Source organism: Carassius carassius, chromosome 46, assembly GCF_963082965.1.
Source record: "Carassius carassius chromosome 46, fCarCar2.1, whole genome shotgun sequence".
NCBI lineage: Eukaryota > Metazoa > Chordata > Actinopteri > Cypriniformes > Cyprinidae > Carassius > Carassius carassius.
In genome coordinates, this window is record NC_081800.1 from 25,140,550 (window position 1) to 25,166,839 (window position 26,290).

The 26,290-nt window shown below is 37.7% G+C and overlaps 1 protein-coding gene across 3 annotated transcripts in view; it reads right to left on the reverse strand.

The window, feature by feature from the left end:
• The window catches only part of LOC132128885 (disks large-associated protein 4-like), a 149,895-nt gene extending 134,844 nt beyond the window's left edge, over positions 1–15,051 (reverse strand). For 2 of the 3 annotated variants that reach the window (XM_059540268.1, XM_059540267.1), the window contains exon 1: positions 14,781–15,045. The gene's annotated coding sequence lies outside the window, so the exon portion shown is untranslated. Of the gene's footprint in view, positions 1–14,780 lie in introns of all 3 variants that reach the window. The other variant, XM_059540269.1, reaches the window with a different exon arrangement.
• Between the last annotated feature and the right edge of the window lie 11,239 nt (positions 15,052–26,290).

Here is a 26,290-nt window from a genome sequence, read left to right on the forward strand (position 1 = left end):
CTGAGCAGTGCTGGCGACGTTTCGTCTGTACTGGAAACACGGCTGTTCAACTAAACCAAAGGTTTAGCTGCTGTTCTGTCTGCTCCACGCTCTGCTTTTTAGAGCTTGTCTGTCGAGGAAGCAGAAATTTTCCAATTAGAAAATGCACTCCGAAATGTAGCACATTACAGCACCTCTATATTCAATGACGACTGGCCAGGGAACCTTAACATTTCTGCATGACATGTATGATAGCATGCAGAATTTCTGTATGCATAGAATGTATGTATCCCATAATGGTCTCAACTTCACCTTCGATTTCATTCATGACTAATGAACTGGAAGTTATTTCAGTCTCGATCTCTTTTCGACTCATTATGTGAACAGACCAATGAGGTCTATAATATCTGAAGAGAACCATCCATTAGCATTCCCATTTATCACAAATATGTTCTCCCGAAAACTACAGCGTGCCAAGCTAACAAAATTACATTCTAAGATAGTTTTGCTTACGTTCCTATTAAGTTAAAGTATGTTATTTCTGAATGTTCTCTGAAGATTTTAATATTAAAGTTACGGAAACTAGGTTATGGAAATATTTAAGGAACATTCCATTTCAGAATTTAGCAAACGTTACTTTTAACAATTCTGAAACATTTAAAAAATGGTACACGAATGTCTGAAAATAACGTTTCAGAAAAACGCTCCATGAACCACAAGATGATATACATAATGTTTTTGTTCTAACATTTTGAGAACATTATTAAAGACCAAATAACTTCTGGGAGAACGTTTGTTCATAACTTTGAGTGAACTATGCCAAAAAATGTTCACTTGGTGCATACTTTCCATCTTTGATCATGTGCAAGCATGCAATGCAATGAAATATTTTCAATTTACATGTTGCTTAAAAATAAATGTACTTAGAATACAAATCAACGTTGATAAACAGGATTTTTGTCCAATAATATTGTAATTCCTACATCTTCCAGTAGGATTGTTAATGCACTAAACCTGCAAACACGTTTATATAAAAATAAATAAATTACTCACACTTAAAATGCCAAATATGTATTTTTGTAGACCAACTAGGACGTTTGCATCAATCTGATTTCCTTGACAAAAAAACAATAGGATTTTTCCATTGGCATTTGGATTAATGCAGAAAATAGGTTCTGTGATGGGCAAAAGTTCGGGGCTGCTTTTCCTTAAACCTTCTTAATGCCAAGTCATTCTTAAATTATACCTCAAGCTGTGCCTTGTTGTTAATACATGTTTCCCAAAATGTTCTTCGTTAAGTATACTTTTCATAAGTCATAAGAAATACCTTTAGACATGTTATCGGGAAACACCCCCCAGGATACTTACACATTTTGAGTATTAATCATTTTCACAAATGAATGCAACTGAGGACAAAATATAATTTCCAGAAGTAATAAGCTAAATATAGACTATGAACGGACGTCATCACCATTAACCTTTCGACAGCTCTTCCTGTATTTATCTAGGTAGAATGAGAATTACTGATGTATTTTATAAAAAATGTTAGCCTGAATGCAGGAAAAGCATCTGCTAAATGCATAAATGTATAAATGTTTCTGGGATTTGGCGAACAAACATACATCAGCCCTTCAACAATCTAGTTTTTACAAGATAGTATTTCAGACCTGAACATTGGCATTTTCGTCTCCCGACTGAACTTTGAGAGTTTGCATGTTTTAATGCAGCAGGGCCAAACAAATGAGCTTTAACTTTAGCTCTGCTGGAACGCACGTCTTCATAATGCAATAAGGGCCCTTCTAGGGGGCCAACATTCAAGAACGCATTTGTCGTCTTTATCGCTGAAGGCGCAATTACACAATTAGGAACACCCCAACAGACTGCTGCCATATTCAACTGTGCAGTAGTAAACAGAACAAACATCTGGTATTACCACACTCGGCGTCGCTTCTGCTCGGAAACTAATTAATTACCCGGGGAAACGGCGTCATTAGTAGTTGTGAGGGGGACAAAACGTCCCTTGAGGGGCATTGGTGCGTCTTTTTACATGCAAATAAATCGGTGAACGTGCTCTGTCGCCGTCTGATTAGACAAGTTCACAGGCGTGGGTCACTTACAGGAAGTTATCACGCGTGTCCTTCTGTCTGGAAACGATCACAGGGACGTAAACACTGTCAAACATGACAAACATGAGAGAAATGCTAATCTTATATTGTAAATGCGCCATCGGCTCCCTTCATTTCTCTGATGAATTCAATTAAACTTCCACAATCTGCTCTCCATTTGTTTCTCCTCAACTCCCTCTCCGTCGCTCTTTCTCATTCTGCGAGACACTAAAGTAATGAGGAAGCTGAATTAGGATGAGAACGGTGATGTGGGACCACGGCTCAGTGAATGGAAACGGTGGCTTATCTCCTCCAGCATTAACACAAGCTGCTCGGAGTGAAACATCAGGTGGATCGTCGCACGAAAATGATAGTAAATTAAGTGTCGTGTCTGTCAGATGGTTTAAAGCGCTCTTATTACCTGAGCGGCTATGAAAGTGATGGCTTATTTTAGAAGAGGACAGTCTGTGCTCAAGAGAACCAATGTGAGAGATCAGAGCTGACAGAAAGTGTCCTGAAGCACAAGGGCTTTACAAAGGGCAGTGATCTTGGAGACAAATAGTCCAGGAATATGATGAGAACTTGAGTGAACTGACCTGAGATCAAAGCTACGGAGGTCTACAGCACTGAACGTTAGCATTTCCATTCATATTAATAAATTGTGCAACATCCTCTTGAAGTACGCACTTTGAAATCTGCCACCCCTTTGACCAATTTTTCTGGAAAATAATTAGGATTTGATGATAAAAATGCATTGTTGAAAAAACGAAACACAGATGCGTCGCATCAGAGCAGGGTTGTGCCGATAGGCGATAGTATCGTGTATCGACGATCGTCAGAGATATCGACATAAGCAGATCAGATAAGCAAGATGATATTAGGCTCATTTTCCTATTAATGTATTAGATTATAATAATAATAACTATTATTTTTATTTTTATTAGGCTGCTTATTATAATTCGGCTATCAAACTGCCCAGTTATTTCACTTGAGCACCGCATTTCACACACACACACACACACACACACATACACGGCACGCACGCGAGCGCAGGAGGATTAGAGCCTGAATAGTCGCTGAAATTGTCCGCTTTGACTCGGATAACTCATAAATCCATGAAATGAAAGAGATATAAAACGAGGAGTTGGTGTCCCACACATTCAATGGCTGCTACACTGCAACGCGCTCTTCTCAAACATGACAGATTAACTCTTTCTTGGCGTCACAAATAAAGTAAAGACAAAATATTAACCAGGCGGCAGAGCGAATTTATCATCCATAGTGGTTCTCACGTAGTCCTTCTCTTAAAGACTGATAACTTAACTTATAACACGCACTATGTGGTGATGACTTAGGAGTACATGAGAACCACTACGGATAATAAATTCAATCTGCCGCCTAGTTATTATTTTCATGCACTCCGCACTATAATGTGATGCATGCAAAATACATAGTTTCGGCCGTTACAAAGTCTCCATCCACAAACAGACGTAGGCTACATCGTCTGCTGATAAAAGGTATTTTATTGAACTTTAACAAGTAATCTGAACGGCCTATATATGTGCACTATTTTAAACGAGCCCTCACTGAGTTTAATGCCACAGTTATGTTAGAATGCATCTCATTCTTGTTTCTGTGACGGTGCGTCAGACTCGTCATGAGGCGCGCGCTCCGGAGCGCTGTATGACTGATGCAGCAGTTCAATTCAACTTAACTCCAAATATATGAACTTACCTGTTTTAAATACTTTATATTTAACTTGTTCGTTTATGCCCAATAGCAGTAGCGTAGCCAGGAACCACAAAGTAGGTGGGCCCAGAGAAAATCAGGTGGGCACAGCCTAAAATGCATCTGTTATCAAAATAGGCCAACACAACTACAGTACACCTGCTTCTTGAATACACCACAGTTTAATGAGAGCACAAGCATGTATCATGTCATCATAAGCAGTGTTAAGAACATAACGATAAGCATTTCCACTGCGCGCGGCCACACCACACACACGCGCATCTGACAGATGCAAAAAACACCATCATTAAATCAGCAGGACAGTAGTGGACAGTGTGTAAAAACAATGCTTGGTCTGGCTCAGCGGCCACATAAACCACGTTATATAACAACATTAACTAGGCAACTAGTGTACATAGTAAACGTAGATTGGCTTACTTTTGATGCGCTTATAACAGGAGACGACGGGGCTTTGAGTTGAACAATGCAATGACTTCGTTATAGTCCAAGGATTCAGTCAATTCTCTCTCAAATGAGAGAAGGGACAAAGAGTTCAGTCTATGTGTCAACATTGTTGCTCTGATACTAGTTTTTATCCGATTTACAGTGGAAAAGAAACTTTAATAAGTTGCTCTGTTTCATTTTTCATACTTAGCTAAACTTCAGTGTCCCTCTGTGAAATGTGCACCACGTCGTTGTGAAGGGGGGATGGGCTGTTCGCAAACTGACGCGGGCATTTCATAATCACCATGACAACCAAACAAGAATCAAGAAACATTAAGATTTATTTTTATAGGTCAAGTATTGTGATAATTGCAACATAATTTACTCCTTCTGTTGCGATTATCACAATACTTGACCTATAAAAATAAATCTTAATGTTTCTTGATTCTTGTTTGGTTGTCATGGTGATGATTAAATGCCCGCATAGCGCATTTCGCAGTCAGATAAGTGACTTTATTCCAACACGCTTAAATGATAAATGGTGACTTATATTCTGGACAATACTGGCCATGGACCAATCAAAATCAAGTATTCCAGAAGGTCTTTGTATATAGAATTAAAGTGATAAAACATTTTTATAGGAAAGTTGGCATCACCCTGGTTCCCTCTGCAGAAACCTGTTAGGATTTTTCATTAGCTTATGGATTAGTGCAGAAAATAAGCTCTGTGACCAACCAAAGTTTATGATAATTAAGTTTTGCTCACTAATATTCAAAAATGAACACAACTTTGTAAAGTAAAATGCTAAAAGTAGACTATAAACGAACTAGGCTACACCACCCTTAAGCTTCAGACAACTCTAGTCTTTATTAAAAAATAATAATTTTCCTTGAAAGTTCAAGATAGAGTAATTTGCAAAACATAATGAGGCTGTGAAAGCAACTAGTGAGAAGATAAGTTATATATAACCTATTCGACATGATGATGTTTAAACTCTGCAAACACACTTAGACACTTGTTATCAAGACAATTCTAAGCATTAAAAATTATATCTGATGTATTACTGATGCGCTTTATGTTCGAATAAAACATGGAAATATCTTGAGCTTGTGTTAAACAGACCTTATTTCAGGCATTTACCAAAATCCCAAAATAAAAAAAACACTTACTTCAGGATGATGAAACCAGAAGTGCTAAAATGCAAACTCGTTACAAAAATATATGATCCCTACAGCACTGTCTATACAATTGGCTTATATTCTGGAAAATACATTATTATAACAATACCTGCCATGGACCAATCACAATACAGTATATCTAGTGAACATGACAGTAGATCAGACACAGCCAATCAAAATAAACACTCAAGCTTCTGTCAGATCTCTTTTCTCTTCTCATCTTGAACCGCTTTACTGTAAATAAATAAATATACCTGTCATTTTCTCTACAAAAGTCTAAAAATACATCCACACTCAAGGACAACAAATACACATTATTGAGGTAAAGAGCTACTTTTAGTCACTTTATGAGCTTTTTATGGGCTCCAGATTCAGAAATAGCCATGTGTTGGCTGTACAAGAAGATAAATAATTTTTTTTAGCATTTAGCTTTTATACAATAAACTATTTTAGTTATGCCTGAAACATCTGTGCACTAAATAAAATGTATTTCTAAAGACAAAAAATGTGGATATATTCTTGTGAATACATAATTAACTGTCTTTAATAAAGTAGCCAGCTTAGCACTCCATGGTTTATGTTATTATTATAATAACTTTGCATTTACTGAGCTAAGTATGAATGTCATGATATGAGGTTGGTTATGATGTCATAACGCTGGGTCTGTTTGATTGGACAGCAGATTGATTGTTGATTAATTGTTCTTTCCTCGATGCAAGATGCACGTCAGCAGAGCTGTAACTGAGAGTTTTATTGTATGTTATATTTGCATGCTAAATAACAACAATAAAGCTTCATTAAAAACATATCACCTTATGTAGATGCTTTATTAAGCACAAAAACACTGAAGAAGAAAAAGCCAATAAAACAGAGGCTTCTTGCTTCGGTTCTCTGCTCTGCTGCATGATCTGCACAAGACAAACTTTGAACGTATCTGAGTTGTCTTGCATGTGTCAAAACAACCTCACCTCCAGAGAAACGGATGATGTTATGCATCCAGTTCACACACTCAGAGTTTCACACTGCTTTATATGCTTGCATTGATTTTTTTACCCCTATTGCATCAAATGCCAAGTTAGTTTTCTGCTTTTCTTTATAATCAAAATGACAATAATGACTAAAAAATAGTGAATGCTGACACTTCCAGTCATGTAAGTTTGATTTAACACATCAGAATGTGTAACATCAGCAAGCAACTCAAAGTGCATCGTTAATGGCCTGTGCAGTGAATGGGTGCCATCAGAATGAGAGTCCAAAAATAAAAATAGTACAATAATCCATAAGTAAACCAGTCCAGTCAATCAATTAATGTATTCTGAAGCCAAAAGCTGAATGTTTATCAGAAACAAATCCAAATATTTTTTAGCTGGAAGCAACAGTTTTAAGTAAAGAAGTCTTAATGATTTGTTTCTTACAAACACGCAGCATTTGTCTTCTCCAGATGTTAACTGATGGACTGGAGTGCTGTGGATTATTATGATGTTTTTATCAGCTGTTTGGACTCTTATTCCGACGGCACCCATTCACTGCAGATCATCGATTACTGAGCAAGTGCAATGCTACATTTATTCAAATGTGATGAAGAAACAAACTCATCTACATCTCGGATGTGCTGAGAGTGAGGACATTTTCAGCAAACTTTTCTATTAAACAAACATATTTTCAATCTTTGGTAAATGACTGGAGCAGTTTTGATGTTCTAGACCATTTTTCTTGGGTTTAAGGAGAATTTCTGTCAACAGTCACTATTAACTAGATGAAAACCAATTAAGTTTTGCTACAGGCAACAGTAAACCATGATTTTTTTATGGCCTGGTAATGCAGCTTCATTCAAACAAAGCACTACTGACAGCAATGCCATCTTCTCAAACATTCATTTAACACTGATGTGCTGCTCATTTCAAAGCATTGAATGCGAGGTCCAAAATGAACACTTGCCAAATGGAAAATACAAGTAAAAACTGGCCTTGGCAAATACATTAAACAGCTACTCGCCAACTGGCAACATTGTATACGACTTAAACTGAACTGTAGGATGATAGTTTGACCTTCAATGAATCAAATACAAGACATGTAAAACATCATCTTAAGAAAACACTTAACCCGCACATCTTCTAGACAAAATATTTGGTTTATTATAAAAGGTTTCAAAGGTTTATGTAGGTTCGAAAGTTTGGGCTCAGTAAGTTTTTTTTTTTTTTAAGAAATTAATTTTATTAGCATAGAATTTTATTCTATTTAGCTAATTAGCTAATAGAATTTTATTCTATTAGCAAAGATGCATTAATAAACTGATTAAATATGACAGTAAATACATTTATAATGTTAAAAAAGTTTTTGTATAAATTCTTATGAACTTAAATTCATAAAAAAAGCCTAAAAAATATATCAAGGTGCCATATATCAACTGTTTTCAACCTGGATAATAATTATAAATGTTTCCTGAGCACCAAATCAGCATATTAAAATGATATCTGAAGGCAAATATTTTTTTTGGAATACTTTATTTTCAGCTTTACAGTTTATCTGAAGGCAATTATAACAATATTACTATAATAGCTAATTATAACACTATTTCAGATTAACATGTTTTTACTATATTTTTGAATGAAATGTGCAGCCTTAGTGAGGGAATAACTACAAGTAATTCCATGCATGGTCAATAGCACAAAAACATATTTTGAATACAACTTAATGCACAATAATGTCATATCCTATTAATGGCTAGTACATTTCTCCATCCACATGCCACTGGCAGGTGTGTAATGGTTCATTTTGGATGCTGATTGCACTTTTAGAGACATATCCTGCATCACAGCCAAATGATAAATCCCTGTTGACATCACACATATAAAGTGTTTCATTAAAAGCGCCTGCTGTCTAATGGTTGTGTCATGTGGCGGAGAGACACCAGTTCTGCGTTCACTCAGATCTGTGGCTATCTTCATCTAAACTGCGCAGATGACCCACTGCTCTTCTGCTAATTGAGACGAACGGCGATGTTTGTTTTAAATGCTGATTTATTCTCGCAAGCCCTTTGTGGAGCTGAGCGACCCCCTTCGTGTGGTCTTTAGATTTGCCACAACACCCAAAAGCGCAATCAATCAAACCCCCCACCACTACAACGGGCTTTTAATTAAAGAAGGTCCCTTGGACGTTCACCCCAATAGAAACCTGCGGAGAGAACCAATCACAGCCACGCACCACGCCAGCGCGAAACAGAACATCTGTGGGGAGAAAAGCCCTAAATACATGTTAAATCAGGCAGCTGTGGGACAGATCACAGATCACTCGCTGACTGGTTTTAGCTTACGGTTTAGCTACAGAAGTGTTTGTGTCTCTCAAGCTTAAACCAGCAGTGAAAGACGCCCTGGAGGCAAGTTAAAACACAGCTCTGAAATTCTGTTTTAAACGAGCCAAAAATGCTCTGTTTGTCTGTGAAATCGAGAGAACATAGAATGATGTCTTAAAGTTTTGTCATTATTTACTCACCCTAATGTCATTACACACCCCTATCTTGTTGTGGTTTTTTCAATGGAAAACAAAAGGAGAATTGTTCAAGAATCCCTAAACAGATTTTTCAAACAGACCGAAATTTATGTCATAATTTATGCCATTTTGTGACCCAATGTGGTGATCAAGTGTCAATGGTGTTAGCACATCTCTCTTCTGTTTTAAAAACAAACCATAGTACTTTCTTAAAGTATGCAAATGTTGGTCTTGCGTTCTTGGTAGTTTAAAATATTACAAATAATAGATTCACGAGACCAAAGATTGCCAGTTAGATTTACTCAAAATAAATTATGTCTCATGTTTAACCACTATAGAGGCATCAGAACCAGCGGCACATAGCCGAGGTAAGGCTGCTCTCAGCGGGATTCATGAGCACTGAATGCATGTTTTCTCCACTGCCATTAAAACTTGCATTCTGGGATACCTGCATCAAGTTCAAGTCACCTCATGATGCATCCTCGATAAAAGGGGTGGAGCAAAAACACATCCTGGGATCTGAACTGTACTTGGCTAGATGTGAACTTTGAATTGAAACACATAGATATCTAGAAGTAGATCCACTAATAGCGGCTGTTTCTATGGGCTGCTATACGTAAGCCATCCACCATACTGGAATCAAAGCAAGATCTCTGTGTGTCTGCAACTCTAATTATAGGCTATGCATGCATGTATATCTATATCCGCAGTAGACTTAATAAGCAGATGCTTTTTCTAAACTAACACAATGCAACAAGAAAAAGCTGTTAGATAGCAAGGCATTTAAAACGTTAATAGACGTTTTAGCGTACTACTACAGAAATATCCCCGGTTTCATTTATGTATGACTGACAAATATGCATCACATACCATTAGTTGATGATAAAATTGCATAAAATCATCATTTTAATGCATTTCAAATACAAAATTCTTAGATATTATGGAAGCACATGGGTAGCGATATTCAATTTGGAATGTAATATGCAAAATGACAATGCAATATGTAAAATGACAATGCATTTCTGTATTTAATACATTTGTGCAACGTTTGGTGCAAAATGAAAATGAAAATTAAATTACATAATTTTCATTTGCCATTTCATACACCAGTTTTAATATGTAAAATGAAAACTAATTTTAACGCTTTATAAGTTGCAAAATTAAAATGGAAATGTATTACAGAAATGATTAGATATATAACATGTTCAAGCAAAAACTGTGGCAAAATTATCATTTAAATGCTATTTTTCTTAAATGCATTAACACTCACAGTCAAGACACTTCGATTGCATTTTCATTCAGTGTCCCGCAATGAATGTAGCAAAATTCAATGTGCACATTGAAAATGCATTCTGAGCCGATCACGTGTCCGCCCCCTCCCGCCACGTCAATCACTGCGTGAACAAGGCGGGGCTTGCAGAAGGTCAGAGACTCAAATCTCAAGAAGAGGATTCAAGTGAGAGAACATGGACAAGACCGTTGGTCCGTGTATGTTTTGATCATTTCGGTTTATGGCTTCAATATTTCATTCGCACTTGTGGGCGGAGCTGAAACGCTGCTTTCATCTGATTGGTCGAATCACTCCACCTTCAACTCGGTCTTTTCATTCTTTCAGGCAGAATAAGAGTCAGTGCGTGTGTGACACTGTAATAATGTCTGAAATCACCGCTCACTGTTACAGTTTTTTTACGATTGCTATGAAAGATTTTTCAATACTTTTAACAATTTTCCAAAACTCTTAACACAGTTAGCACTACATCCACCTGTGTAAGCTATACTATTAACACATTTCTTGTTGCTTTAACACAAAATGCATACAATTAACACAAATTTAAAATGCTTGAACTTCTTTTACACACAAGCTCAAACAAGACCAAAACAATGGATTTTTACTGCCAAATTTACCAATGATTTAACACTGTATGTCAGAACAGATAACACCATGTTCTAAACCTAACCTTACAGGCTAAAGTCAAGGTAAACAGCTGTTCATATTGTGAATTGAAACACAAATATATTCCCTGTATTTTATTCCATTGCTAATGAGAAACAGCTTATTGAAGTTATGCAAATATATAAATCACAGCTGATTCCCATCTAGGAAGCACACTCAGGTGTTGAGGTTCTTTCAATCACATGATCATATGTTCTAAAAGAGGACTCTTTGGGCTGATCTTGTGTGGAAAAGAAACAATATAGAGCAACACAAAGAAAGAAAGAAAGAAAGAAAGAAAGAAAGAATGCCTGCAAGAGGGAGAGGAAGACGAGTACCAGGACAAGGGAGAGGAGTGGGGCAAGGACAAGGGCAAGGGAGAGGAGTGGGGCAAGGACAAGGGAGAGGAGTGGGGCGAGGACAAGGGAGAGGAGTGGGGCAAGGACAAGGGAGAGGAGTGGGGCAAGGACAAGGACAAGGGAGAGGAGTGGGGCGAGGACAAGGGAGAGGAGTGGGGCGAGGACAAGGACGAGACAGAGGAGTGGGGCGAGGGAGAGGGAGAGGAGTTAGAATGCGTGGTGGCGCTCAAAGAAGGACCAGAGCTAGGGTTACTGATCAAATAAGAGCAACTATCATTGACCATGTCATAAACCATGGGCTATCATATAGAGAGGCTGGTGAACGAGTACAACCAAATCTCAGCCGGGACACAGTGGCATCCATTGTCCGTATTTTCAGAGAAACCAACAGGTAGGATATTGCTTCTCCTACAGCAAAGTGTACTGTAAATACTGTAATATTACCATTTACAGTATTAGAGTGACTGTATGCCTCCGGTCTCTAATATGTAACTGTATTTTGTTCCTCTAAGGATTCAACGTCTACCTCCCTCAGGGGGCAGAGGAAAGCTCCTGAATGAAGAACAGGAACTTGCTATTGTCAACATGGTGATTGCTGACAATGAAATAAAACTGAAGGACATTCAGTCCAGAGTTGTAGAGGACAACCTTGTCTTTGGGAACATTGCAGCAATCAGCATAACATCCATTTCTCGGACTCTAGCTAAACACAGAGTCCTAATGAAACAACTATACAAAGTTCCTTTTGAAAGGAACAGTGAGCGCATCAAAGAACTCCGTCACCAATACGTCCAGGTAAGGTTATGCAATACAGTGATTACTGTACTATACACAGTGTGTTTTGCAGTAAACTACTCTATAAACCTGGAGTACATTAGGACATACAGTAGATATACAGTACAGCACAGCATGTACATACACTGTGTCTAATTACTTTCAGAGAGTCATGGAGTTGGAGGCCAATCAAGTCCCACATGAAATTATCTATGTTGACGAGGCTGGCTTCAACTTGGCGAAAAGGCGTCGCCGTGGGAGAAACATAATTGGCAAAAGGTCCACAGTTACCGTGCCGGGCCAGAGAGGAGCCAACATCACCATGTGTGCCGCAATCTCCAACAATGGTGCACTCCTGCATAAATGTGAGATTGGCCCCTACAACACCGACCGCCTTCTCCTATTTTTAGAAGACCTGCACGAAAGATTGGTGCCAGAGGTAGAAAGGGGACAGGTGGGAGACCACTTGCCAATATATGTGATCACATGGGACAATGTGGCATTCCACCATTCCCGTGCAGTCACAGCATGTTTTGACGCCCATCCTAGGATGGTGTCCCTTTTCCTTGCTCCTTACTCCCCTTTCCTCAACCCCATTGAGGAGTTTTTCTCATCCTGGAGATGGAAGGTTTTTGACCATCGCCCACATGACCAAATGTCCCTCCTGGATGCAATGGATGCTGCATGCCAAGACATCACAGCTGAACACTGCCAGGGGTGGATAAGGCATGCAAAAAGATTCTTCCCATGATGCCTTGCCAGAGAAGATATCAGGTGTGATGTGGATGAGAACATGTGGCCGAAATGCAGAAGACCGGGCAGATTAGAAGTTTACTTTGTTTTTTTTAATTATTATTCCGGTGCTTTTTCTGTTTGTATATCTTGCAGTAATGTCCTTTTGCAAATAAAGTCTTTACTGCAGCAATTCTGTCTCTGTCTTTTTTTAGAACTGTAACTGTACATTCTATAAAGCTACTCTGAGATGGTCATTCATTTTTTGTGACAAAATGCTTGCATTTACTAAACCCAACAAAACAAAAATGTAGAGAGGCTTCAAAAGAAACTACAGTGCAAAACACAATCTCTGATCAATACAATATACTGTACTGTCCATTGTATAAGGGCAGACCTGTCACATAAAACTGCCTTGTTCACGCAGTGATTGACGTGTCGGGAGGGGGCGGAGACGTGATCGGCTCAGAATGCATTTTCAATGTGCACATTGAATTTTGCTACATTCATTGCGGGACACTGAATGAAAATGCAATCGTAAGTGTCTTGACTGTGTGTGTTAATGCATTTAAGAAAAATAGCATTTAAATGATAATTTTGCCACAGTTTTTGCTTGAACATGTTATACATATCTAATCATTTCTGTAATACATTTTCATTTTAATTTTGCAACTTATAAAGCGTTTAAATTAGTATTCATTTTACATATTAAAACTGTTGTATGAAATGCCAAATGAAAATTATGTAATTTAATTTTCATTTTCATTTTGCACCAAAAGTTGCACAAATGTATTGGAAAATGTAAATGTAAATACAGAAATGCATTGCCATTTTACATATTGCATTGTCATTTTGCATATTACATTGCAAATTGAATATCGCTACCCATGTGCTTCCATAAGATATAGGCCTCAGTACTTTTGAGTACCGGTATGTTAATGATACTTTTAAAATTTTTGGAGCTTAACATGCATGGTCACTACGGATGGGCATTATGGCATAAAATCAACCACTCTTTTGTTGTCTACAGAAAAAAGTACTGTAAGTGATGACAGTATTTCCATTTTTGGGTGAACTACCCCTTTAAGTACCTTGACAAGCGATATCATGCACTGAATCTCTGCCTTTTCAAAGGAAGCGTTTAGTTTGATACCATGACTACAGTCTCTTTTACAGCAACTCCTTAGATAATTAACTTTAAGAGTTAATGATGCGTTTCAGACAGACTGCAGACAAACACTGAACACTTACAAACAGATATTCTACAGATGCATATACAAAATAGCTTATTTTCATTCAAGTAAAACATTTATATGACTGAAAGAACCTGGAAACGCAATTCAAGTCGTTTCTAAGGGTCAGTTAACACAGAAACAGCTGCTCATGTTCATTTTTACAGTTATGCGACATCTATATGTTGAATGTGCACCAATTGTGATATGTAGCTATATGATCAATTAAATGGCATTAACTCTGAGAAAATATATATTTTTAAAACACCCCATTAAAGATGCCCAAACAATTGTGTATTAAAGTTAAGAGTACGTGTAAAAATCACAGATATTTTCACATAAACTGACAGTTTACTTGTCAATGAACATCTCAGCATCTCTTACAGTAACTACACAGGCATTAAAGGGTTAACCGTGATGCATTTCAGAAAATCTACAGACAAATACGACGCCAAGTTTCCATTTACAAAAATATAGTGCCTATATACCTGAGATGTGCGCCAATTAAAGTCAATTAATGGAATTAAACAACTTTGACATATGATATAAGAACAGAAGTCTTGTAAAAAAAAAATGTCTTTGAAGATGCCAAAGCAAACCTTCCATAAATGTGAATGCCAAAAAATAAATCAACGCATACTAAATAACTTTAGCACCGAGACTGAATAGAGCTCCAGCTTTGGCTGCTGGCACACAGACAACTGCAAAATGCGTCAGACCCGATGCAGCAGGAATTTACATGCATGTTTGACAGCAGCGGGAATGCATGCGTGGCACTCATTTTGGAGAATGTTTAGAATGGCAGTATTGGTGCCGGGTTCACTCACCGCTCACATCGAGTCCAAAATCCGTGTCTATCCGCTCCGTCCTCCGTTTCTCACGGAAGGGCCCCCGGAAAGACTCTCCGCCGTGCTCCTCCGGTAACACGGTACATCCTCTAGTGAAACCGAGGAGAGAATCCGCTACCGTGCGTCTGCTCCTCCGCAAGCGCCGGTAATGATGATGACAAACGGCGAGCGCGCATCACATCCCTGAACGAGGAAGACGGGTTTCCGTGACGAGCTGCTGCTGCGGATCCCGCACCAAACACTGGATGAACGCGAGAAGCGCTTCAGTCTCCCATCACACGGTAAACACGGGGGTATAGAGATGACTGGACATCCCAGAGGAAAGAAAAAATAGCAATGAGATCTCCTGAACATCTCAATCCACTCTCATAGAAAGCGATGAGATTGAATAAAGAGCTATTACAGTTTCCTGCTCCTCGGTATTTTCTCTTAAAAAAGGCAGTGATCTCAGGTTTCCTCTAAATATGTTCAGATTTGCATTGCTTTGAAAATCTACATTAAAAAGTAAGATACTTCAATACAAACTCAAATATTTCCTAACATCTCGATCCAAATTTCTATAAAAAGCAATGACAGTCTCATGCTTCTCTGAATTCTCTCCTAAAAGACCCCATGATGCCTCAAACTGTTCAAATTTGCATTGCATTGAAAATCTACATTGGTCTGAATCTTGCCTTCTTCCATGATGTAAACTGAAATATTTCTCGTCTAAACATCTCAACAATGTCTGTTTAACTTTGCATTGCATTGAAATTCCGCACTGAAAAGTCCGATTCTTCCTTATGAACTAAAATACTCTCATCTAATACTTCTATTACCAAATTATTCATTAGAAAAATCGCAGATGCGATCTCTTTAACATCTCATTTGGTTCTAGACAGCAATAATATTAAATAAAGAGCCCATGTTTCAAATATAAACTGTCTCCATCTGAAAAGTCAGATTCTTCAATATGATCTCAAATATTTCTCATCTGATTTGCAAATCAGATATCTTTAACATTTGAGCACTGAGATTAATTAAAAGAGCAATTACATTCTCCTGCTTCTCAGATTCTGCTGCTCTAGTAAAAGACCCCAGTGATCTCTAATTTGCTTATATACAGCTACAAAATGAATTTAGTTGTATTATTTGAGAGAGAAAAAACACTTAATGTAAATGAAACAGCCAATGAATTTCAAAAAGCTAGAGCAATCTCACTTTTCTCATGAAACATCTTGCAACTTTCAGAAACGTCTGCATCCCTTCACTTTTCAAACACTGATTGATTGATTATTGGAAACATTGGCACAGCAGTCTATTATGCAAGTTTTATATCATATTATACACAAATACAGTCTCTATGGACCGTATATAAAAGCTGTTTTGATACTGAGAGGTGCAAAGAAGCTTTCAGAGTGAAGTGTTGATGATGATGATGTTTGTAACGTGGGTTCGGACTCATTCTGGTTACCTGCATTCATATAGAGTTTAAACTTAGCTCAAGGAGATAAACATCCCTGGGCTCAGCATTAAGGGCAGAACGGACGTGTGTGAACTGATGAACGAGAGATTGGGATGCAAAGAGTCGAGCGGAGTGGTTCAGCACTGAATGTAAGCTTGGATTACTCTTATGTTAGCGAGAGCCCTTCATGTCCGCAGGCGCTTGTGCACTTGACTAGGTTTAATGTTTGAAGTGTGTTTCAGAGACTCTCTATGTGAGGATGCTGCATGTAAATGCACACATGTATGCATACGTGGCCGTGCGCTCAAGGGCATACAATGTGTTATTAAGCAGCGCTATGGCCGCTCTGACATCTCGACCTCTCCTTTCATCCCCAGCTGAGAGGAACGGATGTCATGTTTCTGCTGGCGCTGTAATCACTGACGCTGCAGGGGGTGAGCAGAAGGTTCGACCGCTTCACACACACACAAATGTAGAAGTTTCACTCAAACATCAAATGCTCATCTGCACCCAAAGAGCGAGTGAAAGGCAAGGACATTTGTAAATAACCCACATCATGAGTTTTAAATGATGAAACTGGACGCTGGACCTTATAAGAGCAGGTTTCAGCTTGATAGCTGAAGGTCACATCAGATAACTGCTTGATAGACTCATTGCTTGCCCAGCTTCTGTTCTCTATGCAAGCGTTTGAATATAGCATCTGCTAAATTAATACCATAATACTATAATGTAAATGTACCTTAAAAGGTTTATTGGTTTTTTTAAACAGTAAAGGAGACTTCAAGAGCGACTTAAAAATTAAAAGAATGTTTGTGCATTTTATTGTTAAACATCAAAGTAAAAAAGGCGGTTATTCGTTTAGAAAATAATTAAATTGATTTTAAAATGTAAAACCCGATAGCTATTGTTCAAAATGAAGACAAAAAAAGTAATTTAATAGTAGACAAACCATGTAAAACACTATAGCCCATAAGAAAATTCACGTGTTACATCCAAGTTCACCCAAAACTGACAATATGTGGATGAGTATGTAGCATTACATCAGTGTCTCAGCAACGGATGCTCTGCAGTGAATGGGTGCCGTCAGAATGAGAGTCTAAACAGCTGATAAAAACATCACAATAATCCACAGCACTCCAGTCCATCGGTTAATGTCTTGTGAAGTGAAAAGCTGCATGTTTTTAAGAAACAAATCCATCATTAAGATGATTTTAACAAACTGCAATATAGCTTTCAGCTAAAATATGAATCAGGTGAGAAATATGCACAGAACAAAACACTTTTTAAAAGCCAAAACCGCTCTAAACAAACATGTGGGTGGATTTGGATGAGAGAGACAACAGGAGAAAGATAGATAGATAGATAGAAGGAAACTTATAAAGATGCTTCTCAAATCTATAAGTTGCACAAATGGGCCACTTACAGCTTTCAAACTTTAAAAGTAGCTCAAATGATCTAGATAATGGATCTAGATGTTATTTGGGTCAACATCAAAAAGCTTCAGAGTTGAGTTGGACACAGATCTGAGCTCAAAGCAGCAGGGACAAACATTCAGCTGCTGAGTCCATATGCCTCCGCTTCTCTCATTCAGCTTCTCCTGCACATGCACCTGTAAACCTGCTCTCCAGAGTAAACCCACATGCTTCAGAGAGCAAGAATGAAGGATTTCTAACATAGAATCAAGCGTTCATCAGAGATCTGCATTACAGGTGCACCAGCCTCAACCCAAATCAATTGTTGATTCACTAGATTTTTAAAGTTTGACCTTTGCGGGCCCTCAGTTAGGGAAGATTGATGTGATTCGATTCGTTAGGGCAGATTAGGGTTAGATGATTTTTGAGTTCATTCTGCACCTGTCATACAGATCTGAGATCAGATTACATCCAGTGCTGCTGACTGAAAGTGGATTATGCAACATTACAGATCTAAAAAACTGAATCCAGCGAGTCTCAGAATGATGCACTATATTATTCAGAAATACAGTTCTGTGCAGTCCTTCTTCACATGCTTCCTGATGTATTTTACACCCGTTCACTGAACTATGGAAGACTAAAACATAAAAAAAAACTTTAGCTGGAATAAAATATATTTGTACTGTATAAAACAATATAAAATATATTCATAAAAAAAAATAATAAAACTTCCAAATAACGTCAAGGCAACATTATTCACTTAAATTTAACTTGATGTACTGAAATAACTAAAACTGAAACTGAAATAATTATTTAAAACTGAAATTACAAAAATTAAATAATTTTAAAAAACAAATTACTAAAGAAAACTACAAAACTGCTAAAACTTTAAAATACAAAATATATATATACACACACATACACATATTTAACATTCAAAATATAAAATATAAAAACTCAATTTTAATTAATAAAAACTAAAAACCTGTTGGAAACAATAATTTTCAATTTTTTATCAAATAAAAGCCCTTTTTAACTTTCAGACATTTTTACTTTGTTCTTATGCTTATGATTCTGTTCAGAGCCCTTATATACAGTATTAAATGATCATGCTGCAGATTGCTGATACTATTGTTTTTTCATTACGCTTTCAATGTCATGACTTTGCATTTGCTTCTGGTAATTTAACATTAGCTTTTTTAGGGAAAGGGACTTACTGTACACCAATTATAGAGAAAAACCAAGGGTGGAGTGTGTTTCCTCAAGGACACAGTGGTAACGAGGCAAGACTGTTATTTTCCAAATAACCCCTGAACACGCCACCCTCATCAGAGAGAAACAAAGCCAGAATCCTCTCAAGTACATGATGAAAGCATCACATACGTCTGGTGGAATACAGACATGGTTTGCATCACTCAGAGCTGTCGGGAAAGACTAATGATGTGTTAGTCTTGGATTAACTGTTTATCTTCATCAGAACGGCTGGTCATTAAATCCAGAGAGGTCACGATGCCAACAGATCCTAGTCAATTCATCCCCGGTGTTAATTTAGTATTATTTATATACTTTTATAGTATTTGTTAATATTTTAACTTAGCTTTTATTTTATATTTTCAGTTTTAGCTTTAATTATTGTGTTATGTGTTTTTTTTTTTTTTACTTTTTTTTCATTTATTTCAGTTTTAGTATTTTTGTCATGCACTTTTGACTTTTTTATTAATTGTTTTTAACTATTTGTATTTATCTTTTTTTTTTTTTTACATTTCTGTTTTATTAAATGTAGTATCCTCAACTTAAACTTATCTTATTTCAGTTTTAAAATTTCTGTATTTTTATTTTTGACAAGAATCCTAAACAAGGGACACCCATAAAACCTTTTACCTTTAACAAGCCATTTTAATGTTCAGACATTGAAATTGAAACTGTAAACAGTGAGCATGCTTATGATTTTCAAAGCAAATTAAGATGTTTTTGTTCTCAGTAGCGACTCGCATCTTATCCGTCATTAATTGTGTCATTGTAAATGAGGCTATGTGAATGATTTTACCCTGATTCTTCTCTTTCGATCCCATTCCTCATTCCAGGAAGAGTGTTTTACAGGAAGGTCAGGGCCTCAGCCACAGATCTGCAGTGATTGAAATCTCCTCCTCCAGCGCCTGACACTCATCTCCCTCATAAATAACCCCACTGCGCTCACATGGAGCTGGGAATGAGGAGAAACGGGGAGGGAAATAACATCAGATCTTTTCAGAATAGGAGGACCAGAAAAAACATTCCCAAAGAATTCTGGTAATGGGATGTGGTGGAGAAGGGCAGAGTATGCAAATGAGTGTAAGCAGTCTCTATTGTGCGGGGCTCATTTAGAGTTGTGTCGCCTCTAAGGTATTCTTGTGTATTCTAGTGTTGATAGGTGGGTCTAAAATCCAGGTGCTTTCTAAGGTATTTTTGGAGGCTGCTAGATTGTTCCAGTCAATAGATGATATTCTGCAACTTAAATATGATTAGGACGAGACTAATTATTCCTAACATGCCATCACTAAAAGCATAACAGACATAAAAAAAATTAATTCATTGGTTAAACCCATAATCTCAACACTGTGAATCTGAAAGCAGAAGTGTATGTGAGTGATACTGGCTTCTGTCTGGCTCCATAAGTGTTAAAATACGATGGAGAATATCACTTTTGCTGCTCTTGTCATATTTGCTTTTATTACTGTTACAGTGACCTCATTTCCAATGCAGCATCTCAATACAGATACCTCAAAGTGTGAGCATAATGCAAGCCGTTATTGGTGATGTGGCTGAGAGTAGAAGAGATTCTAGACAATTTTTAGGTGGGCTTCAGGCCCCTAAAACTATCTGAACGAGCTGCTTTCAGCTCATGTGTTTTAACGCTTGTCCGTTTAAAGGTTTAAGTGATGTTATGCTATTCAAGCACATCCTTCCTTGCTTCTTGAGAAATGGACAGGGAAAAAATATTAAGGTTTGTAAAGGAGATGCTTTTAAAAGCCCAACTATTTTTGTAGAATAATCATGTAATGGATATATTTTGGAAAAAACTGGAAGATTTCCAGGATGACAAAGTACTTTTTGAGATCAATCCTAAGGCTGTGTTCAGAGTGGAATGATAGATGTACTACTGTGTGCTATTTTCTTTTCCATTTACACATTTAGCAGAAGCTTTAATCCAAAGTGGGACAAAGGCCATTTGCCACTGATCCAACAATTTTTGCTAATTTTTTTAAAGAGCAAGTGAATAAGTAAACATTATTCAGCGATTGTCATGTGACTTTACTATATTTCACATTCATTTTTCAGTGTGGGGTCCAGTTATTATAATAAAACGAATGTCTTAACTTCAGTCAAATGAGTCAAAATAGATGTTAAATGTCACAGCTGTACTTTAATCTCATTCCTCACACTGGTTATAAAAAGTAAGTTTGAGTGCATCAAAAAAAAAAAAACAGATTAAAATTGATTTTAAATAAATATAATTTAAAATAAAATACCATCAGAAGGCGACTGTGCCATAACACTGAGTTTGTTCCACCGGAGTGTGATCTTTAAAAAAGGACTTCTGTGAAAATGAGTCATCTCAAACCCCCACCGAGAACAATTTTTATCTTCACAGCACAAAATATTCTCTGGAGTGCATGTTGCAACCCTTTCTGAGCTCCCAATCCTCCAAAAGAGAACAGAAACACTTTCCATACGGGCAAATAGTCTAGAAAACAAGTGTTATTGTATGTATTACTGGTGCTCATACTTACAGCAGTCACACTGAAGTATTAAACGTCCATCAGAGTGCCTCGTCCTTTCTCAAATCATGTGTGCTTTTAGTGATCAAATGCACCATTTTCACTTTCTGGACTATGAAATAGGAGAAAACCCTGCAAATTCACTTTGGAGGAGGAACCAAATCCACAGAGACTAGAAGAATAGGCAACATCAATCAACAGAAAGTGTTCACCTCTTCAGTTATTCATGAAACACACGGCTGGATTCAGGACACATGACAAATCACATGAGTACACTACAATTACAGAAATGCGTCACAGGTTAATGGTGCTCTGTTCACCACAAACCACTCGAATCATGACCGCTGTTACTGCTGTATTAATCTGAATACACTCTAAACCAACTCTAAATGTTACCGTGGTATTTATTTTTGGTCCCACAAGGGCTAAAACGCACTGTGAACACACTCAATTTCTTTGTAATTAATTGTCTAATTGACTGCCAATTTTTGAGTAAAAGTTGTTTCTACATCAGGGGTTTGTATTCATAAACAATAGTATGTGGAAGAGTACACACATTATTTAGCGATGCACCTGACCTAGAGGTCACCATCTTGAAAATCAAAAAGGATACTGATGTGATCCGACCACCTCAGAGAAAACCAGTGTTGAGCTGTCTATATGACGTCTGCATTTGCATCTGCAAGACGTAATCTTTGAAGTGTTTGCTCATCTGCAATACATCTATAGATCGTTTCCTATCAGATGTCAAATAGACGTTTAGAAGACATCTTAAAATAGGTCTATCAGAGCCTCCTGGTTACCATCCGTCCATATTAAACTCCTTCATTCTGTTCTGTAGAGGTTAAAACAGCACAGGACCGTCATGGGATTCCCAGAGTCCTTAACTGCAAATTAAAAACTAAAGGAAAATACAAATAATCTATTAGGTCGGCACAGAGAATTTAGCATTGTGAGGTTTATTAATCTTCCAGATGAGTTATAATGAGGGCAATTATTGCATCTGTGGGTTAATCATTCATTATGGAATATTTTTTAGCTGGATGCAAAGATTTGATGTTAAAAACATCTTAATGATAGATTCGTTTCTTACAAAAATTATCTTCTGGCTTCACAAGACATTAACTGATGGACTGGTGTGCTGTGGATTATTGTGATGTTTTTATCAGCGGTTTGGACTCTCATTCTGATGGCACCCATTCACTCCAGAGCATCCGTTTATGAGACACTGATGCAATGCTACAATTCTCCAAATCTGATGAAGAAACAAACTCGAATCACCTGAGGGTGAGGGCATTTTCAGCAAATATTTGGAGCGGGTTCGCGAATCATTTGAGTCCGTTTGGGAGCTCGGAGCATGAATCATTTGAATCAGTTCGGGAGTTCGGAGCGGGTTCGCGAATCATTTGAGTCCGTTTGGGAGCTCGGAGCATGAATCATTTGAGTCAGTTCGGGAGTTCGGAGCGGGTTCGCGAATCATTTGAGTCAGTTTGGGGATCGCGAATCATTTGAGTCAGTTCGGGAGTTCGGAGCAGGTTCGCGAATCATTTGAGTCAGTTTGGGAGATCGGAGCGGGTTCGCGAATCATTTGAGTCAGTTTGGGAGATCGGAGCGGGTTCGCGAATCATTTGAGTCAGTTTGGGGATCGCGATTCATTTGAGTCAGTTCGGGAGCGCGGAGCGTGTTCGCGAATCATTTGAGTCAGTTTGGGAATCGCGAATCATTTGAGTCAGTTCAGGAGCGCGGAGCGGGTTCGCGAATCATTTGAGTCAGTTTGGGGATCGCGAATCATTTGAGTCAGTTTGGGGATCGCGATTCATTTGAGTCAGTTCGGGAGCGCGGAGCGGGTTCGCGAATCGCAAATATAGACTCGTTCACCTAGGAGATTGAAAATGTTTCTTTTTTGAGACCCCAGGAGCCCAAATTCAGACCCAGAACAATAAAACCCACATAAGAGGTGGGAGTTCAAAGGCTGAATCTATATATTACCAAACTGCAGGGAGAGGAAGAGTAGATATAAATCATGATCTGCAAGATTAAGCACAATCTGATGTGATCCGACCACCTCAGAGAAAGCTAGTGTTGAGGTGTCTATGACGTCTGCATTTGCATCTGCAAGACTTTGAAGTGTTTGCTCATCTGCAATACATCTATAGATCGTTTCCTATCAGATGTCAAATAGACGTTTAGAAGACATCTTAAAATAGGTCTATCAGAGCCTCCTGGTTACCATCCGTCCATATTAAACTCCTTCATTCTGTTCTGTAGAGGTTAAAACAGCACAGGACCGTCAACTTCAAAAAATTAAAAACTAAAGGAAAATACAAATTATCTATTAGGTCGGCACAGAGAATTTATTATTGTGAGGTTTATTAATCTTCCAGATCAGTTATAATGAGGGCAATTATTGCATCTGTGTGTTAATCATTCGCTGATTAAATCAAGATTTGGAGAAATGTAGCATTACATCAGTGTCCCAGCAATGGATGTTCTGCAGTGAATGGGTGCCGTCAGAGTGAGAGTCCAAACAGCTGATAAATACATCAGAATAATCCACAACACTCCAGTCCATCAGTAAATGTCTTGTGAAGCATTAAGATGTTTTTAACTTCAGACTGTTGCTTCCAGCTAAAATAGGAGTTCATAATCCATAAAAACACTTCCTCAAGTGAAAAAATGGTCTGGTCTGAATCAGGAGAGAAATCTGCACACATTTAAAACAGATAAACAAATATGGGGCTGGATTTTAAAGTGAGAGGCAACAGGAGATGCACTTTTATCACTATAAAGCGAATTATAGAGAATTATGGAATATTTTTTATGAGCTGTCCTTACAAATTAAAAAAGTGCACATTAGCCCACACAAAAGGAGAATATGAATCTCATTTATGAGTTTGAAACTGTACGTTTTTAACATTGGAGTCTCATGGAAATGGGTCTGTCCCGCGGAGCGCTGGCAGTGTGGAGCAGACACAATCTCATGCTAGTGCTGGGAGATACTACACCAATTACTCCTCTCAGTGGGGGAGGTTTATTTGCGGAGGCGTTTTTGGCTTAAAATAAGCTAAAGGGGTCGGAAGACCTCACGGCACCCATCGACACCCTAACCCTCTCACGCTGAGCTCGGCCAATCACGACTGTGGAAATGTGCTGACATCATAGGCATGTGATGCCATGGCCTTTTGTTGTGTTTGGGATCCTGCAGCGAGTGTTACGTTTGCTCTATTTCAGGGCGTTTAAGATGTTAATCTTTTTTACTCAGAGATTCAGGATTCAAATTTTTTGCATAATTCAGCAGAAGCTTGACTCAAATAGTGTGTCTTGTTGAAATGAGCTTATACTGTACTGTGATCAGACGGATAATTTCCAAAAGACATACAATAAAACAGAAAAAAAACACCTTAACAATGATATAGCAATACTATTGCAATGACCTACAACACCTTGTTAACTGATAAGCAATGAACTAGAAAAACCCCAAATAGATCACAATAGCAACCAATTGTCAACCACATAATGACTGCATCGATATCTCATAGCAATGCCTAAAAAACCCTGTCAAATGCAAAGCAATGCACTAAAACCCCCACATAGATCACCATAGTACTTACAGTACATAGCAACCATGTAGCGAATGTATAGCAATTTAATAAACATTTAGAAATCCATTGCAACTACCGGTACATACAGTAGCAACACTTTAGGATCCACAGAACACCCAAGCAAATGCATAGCAACACCCTGATATCCAGCCTTGAATTCTGGTAAAACGTTTTGCACACTGTAAAAACATTAAATAGTGTTCTTAATTCTTAATCAATATTTGCAGCAAAAACTGTATAATTTTAATTGAGAAGCAAAAGTGAGCTGTTTATCAGAGAATATATTTAATGTTTTTTACCTTTTATGTATAAACCTCATGCACTAACAAAAACCCTTTTTATCTTTTAGGATAAGCATTACCTTACTTAACTTGTACTTACCCCAATTGTTTTTTTAATGTAAAATAAATGTTGAATTAAGATACATTTTCAGAAAGAAATTATATAACTTTTTCTTCTTAAGCAATTGTTTCCTGATTTAAAGCAGTTGACTGGAAAGTAAGATCAGAAAGTAAGAACATTTAAACACGACAACAATTTAAGCACATTTCTAAATACTAGTCTTGGCAAGAATGACATATTATTGTGTAACTAATTGCATGAGGCCCCCAATTATATAATATAATATGGCTTTTATGAACCTAATAATAATAATAATGGCATTCCCTGCAAAGGGCATGAAGCTGAGTAAATGAGTGAATTATAGAGAAAGACACAGCGCTAGTACAGCGAGCAGATCATTATGCAAGCGGCGAGAGAGAGAGACACACACAAACTGCACTCGGTCGGTCTTATTGAGAGGGAAGCTTTTAATCTAAGCAAACTGCCCATTGCTCCATTATTAGGAGTGTGGCTCTAATGGGCTGGAATTGAAGTATACAGACCTGTAGGAGAAGCTACAGAGTGTGCATGTGACCTTGAGGAGTGACCGGAGTAAATCTGCCCCAGTCAGGTAAATGCAGCACATTAGAGTCAATTTATCCATCAGTGTTATTTACCAGGTGGCTGAATACTGCCGTCATAATGTAGCTGAAATCTGTGATTGCATCTCTGAACTGAAGCTTCCACTGGACTGCATCTAAATGCATTCAGAAAGGAATGGTTCCTCTAAAGATCTGGTCCTGAAAACCTTGAAAACGAAACTCAAGCACTGGTGTCTGCTAACCCAAAAAATTATGACAAACTGTCATGGTTCGGGAAAGTATTTTCTATATAAGATTCTATATAAGATATTTTGGGGTCAGTAAAAAAAAGTTTTTTTTTTGTTTGTTTG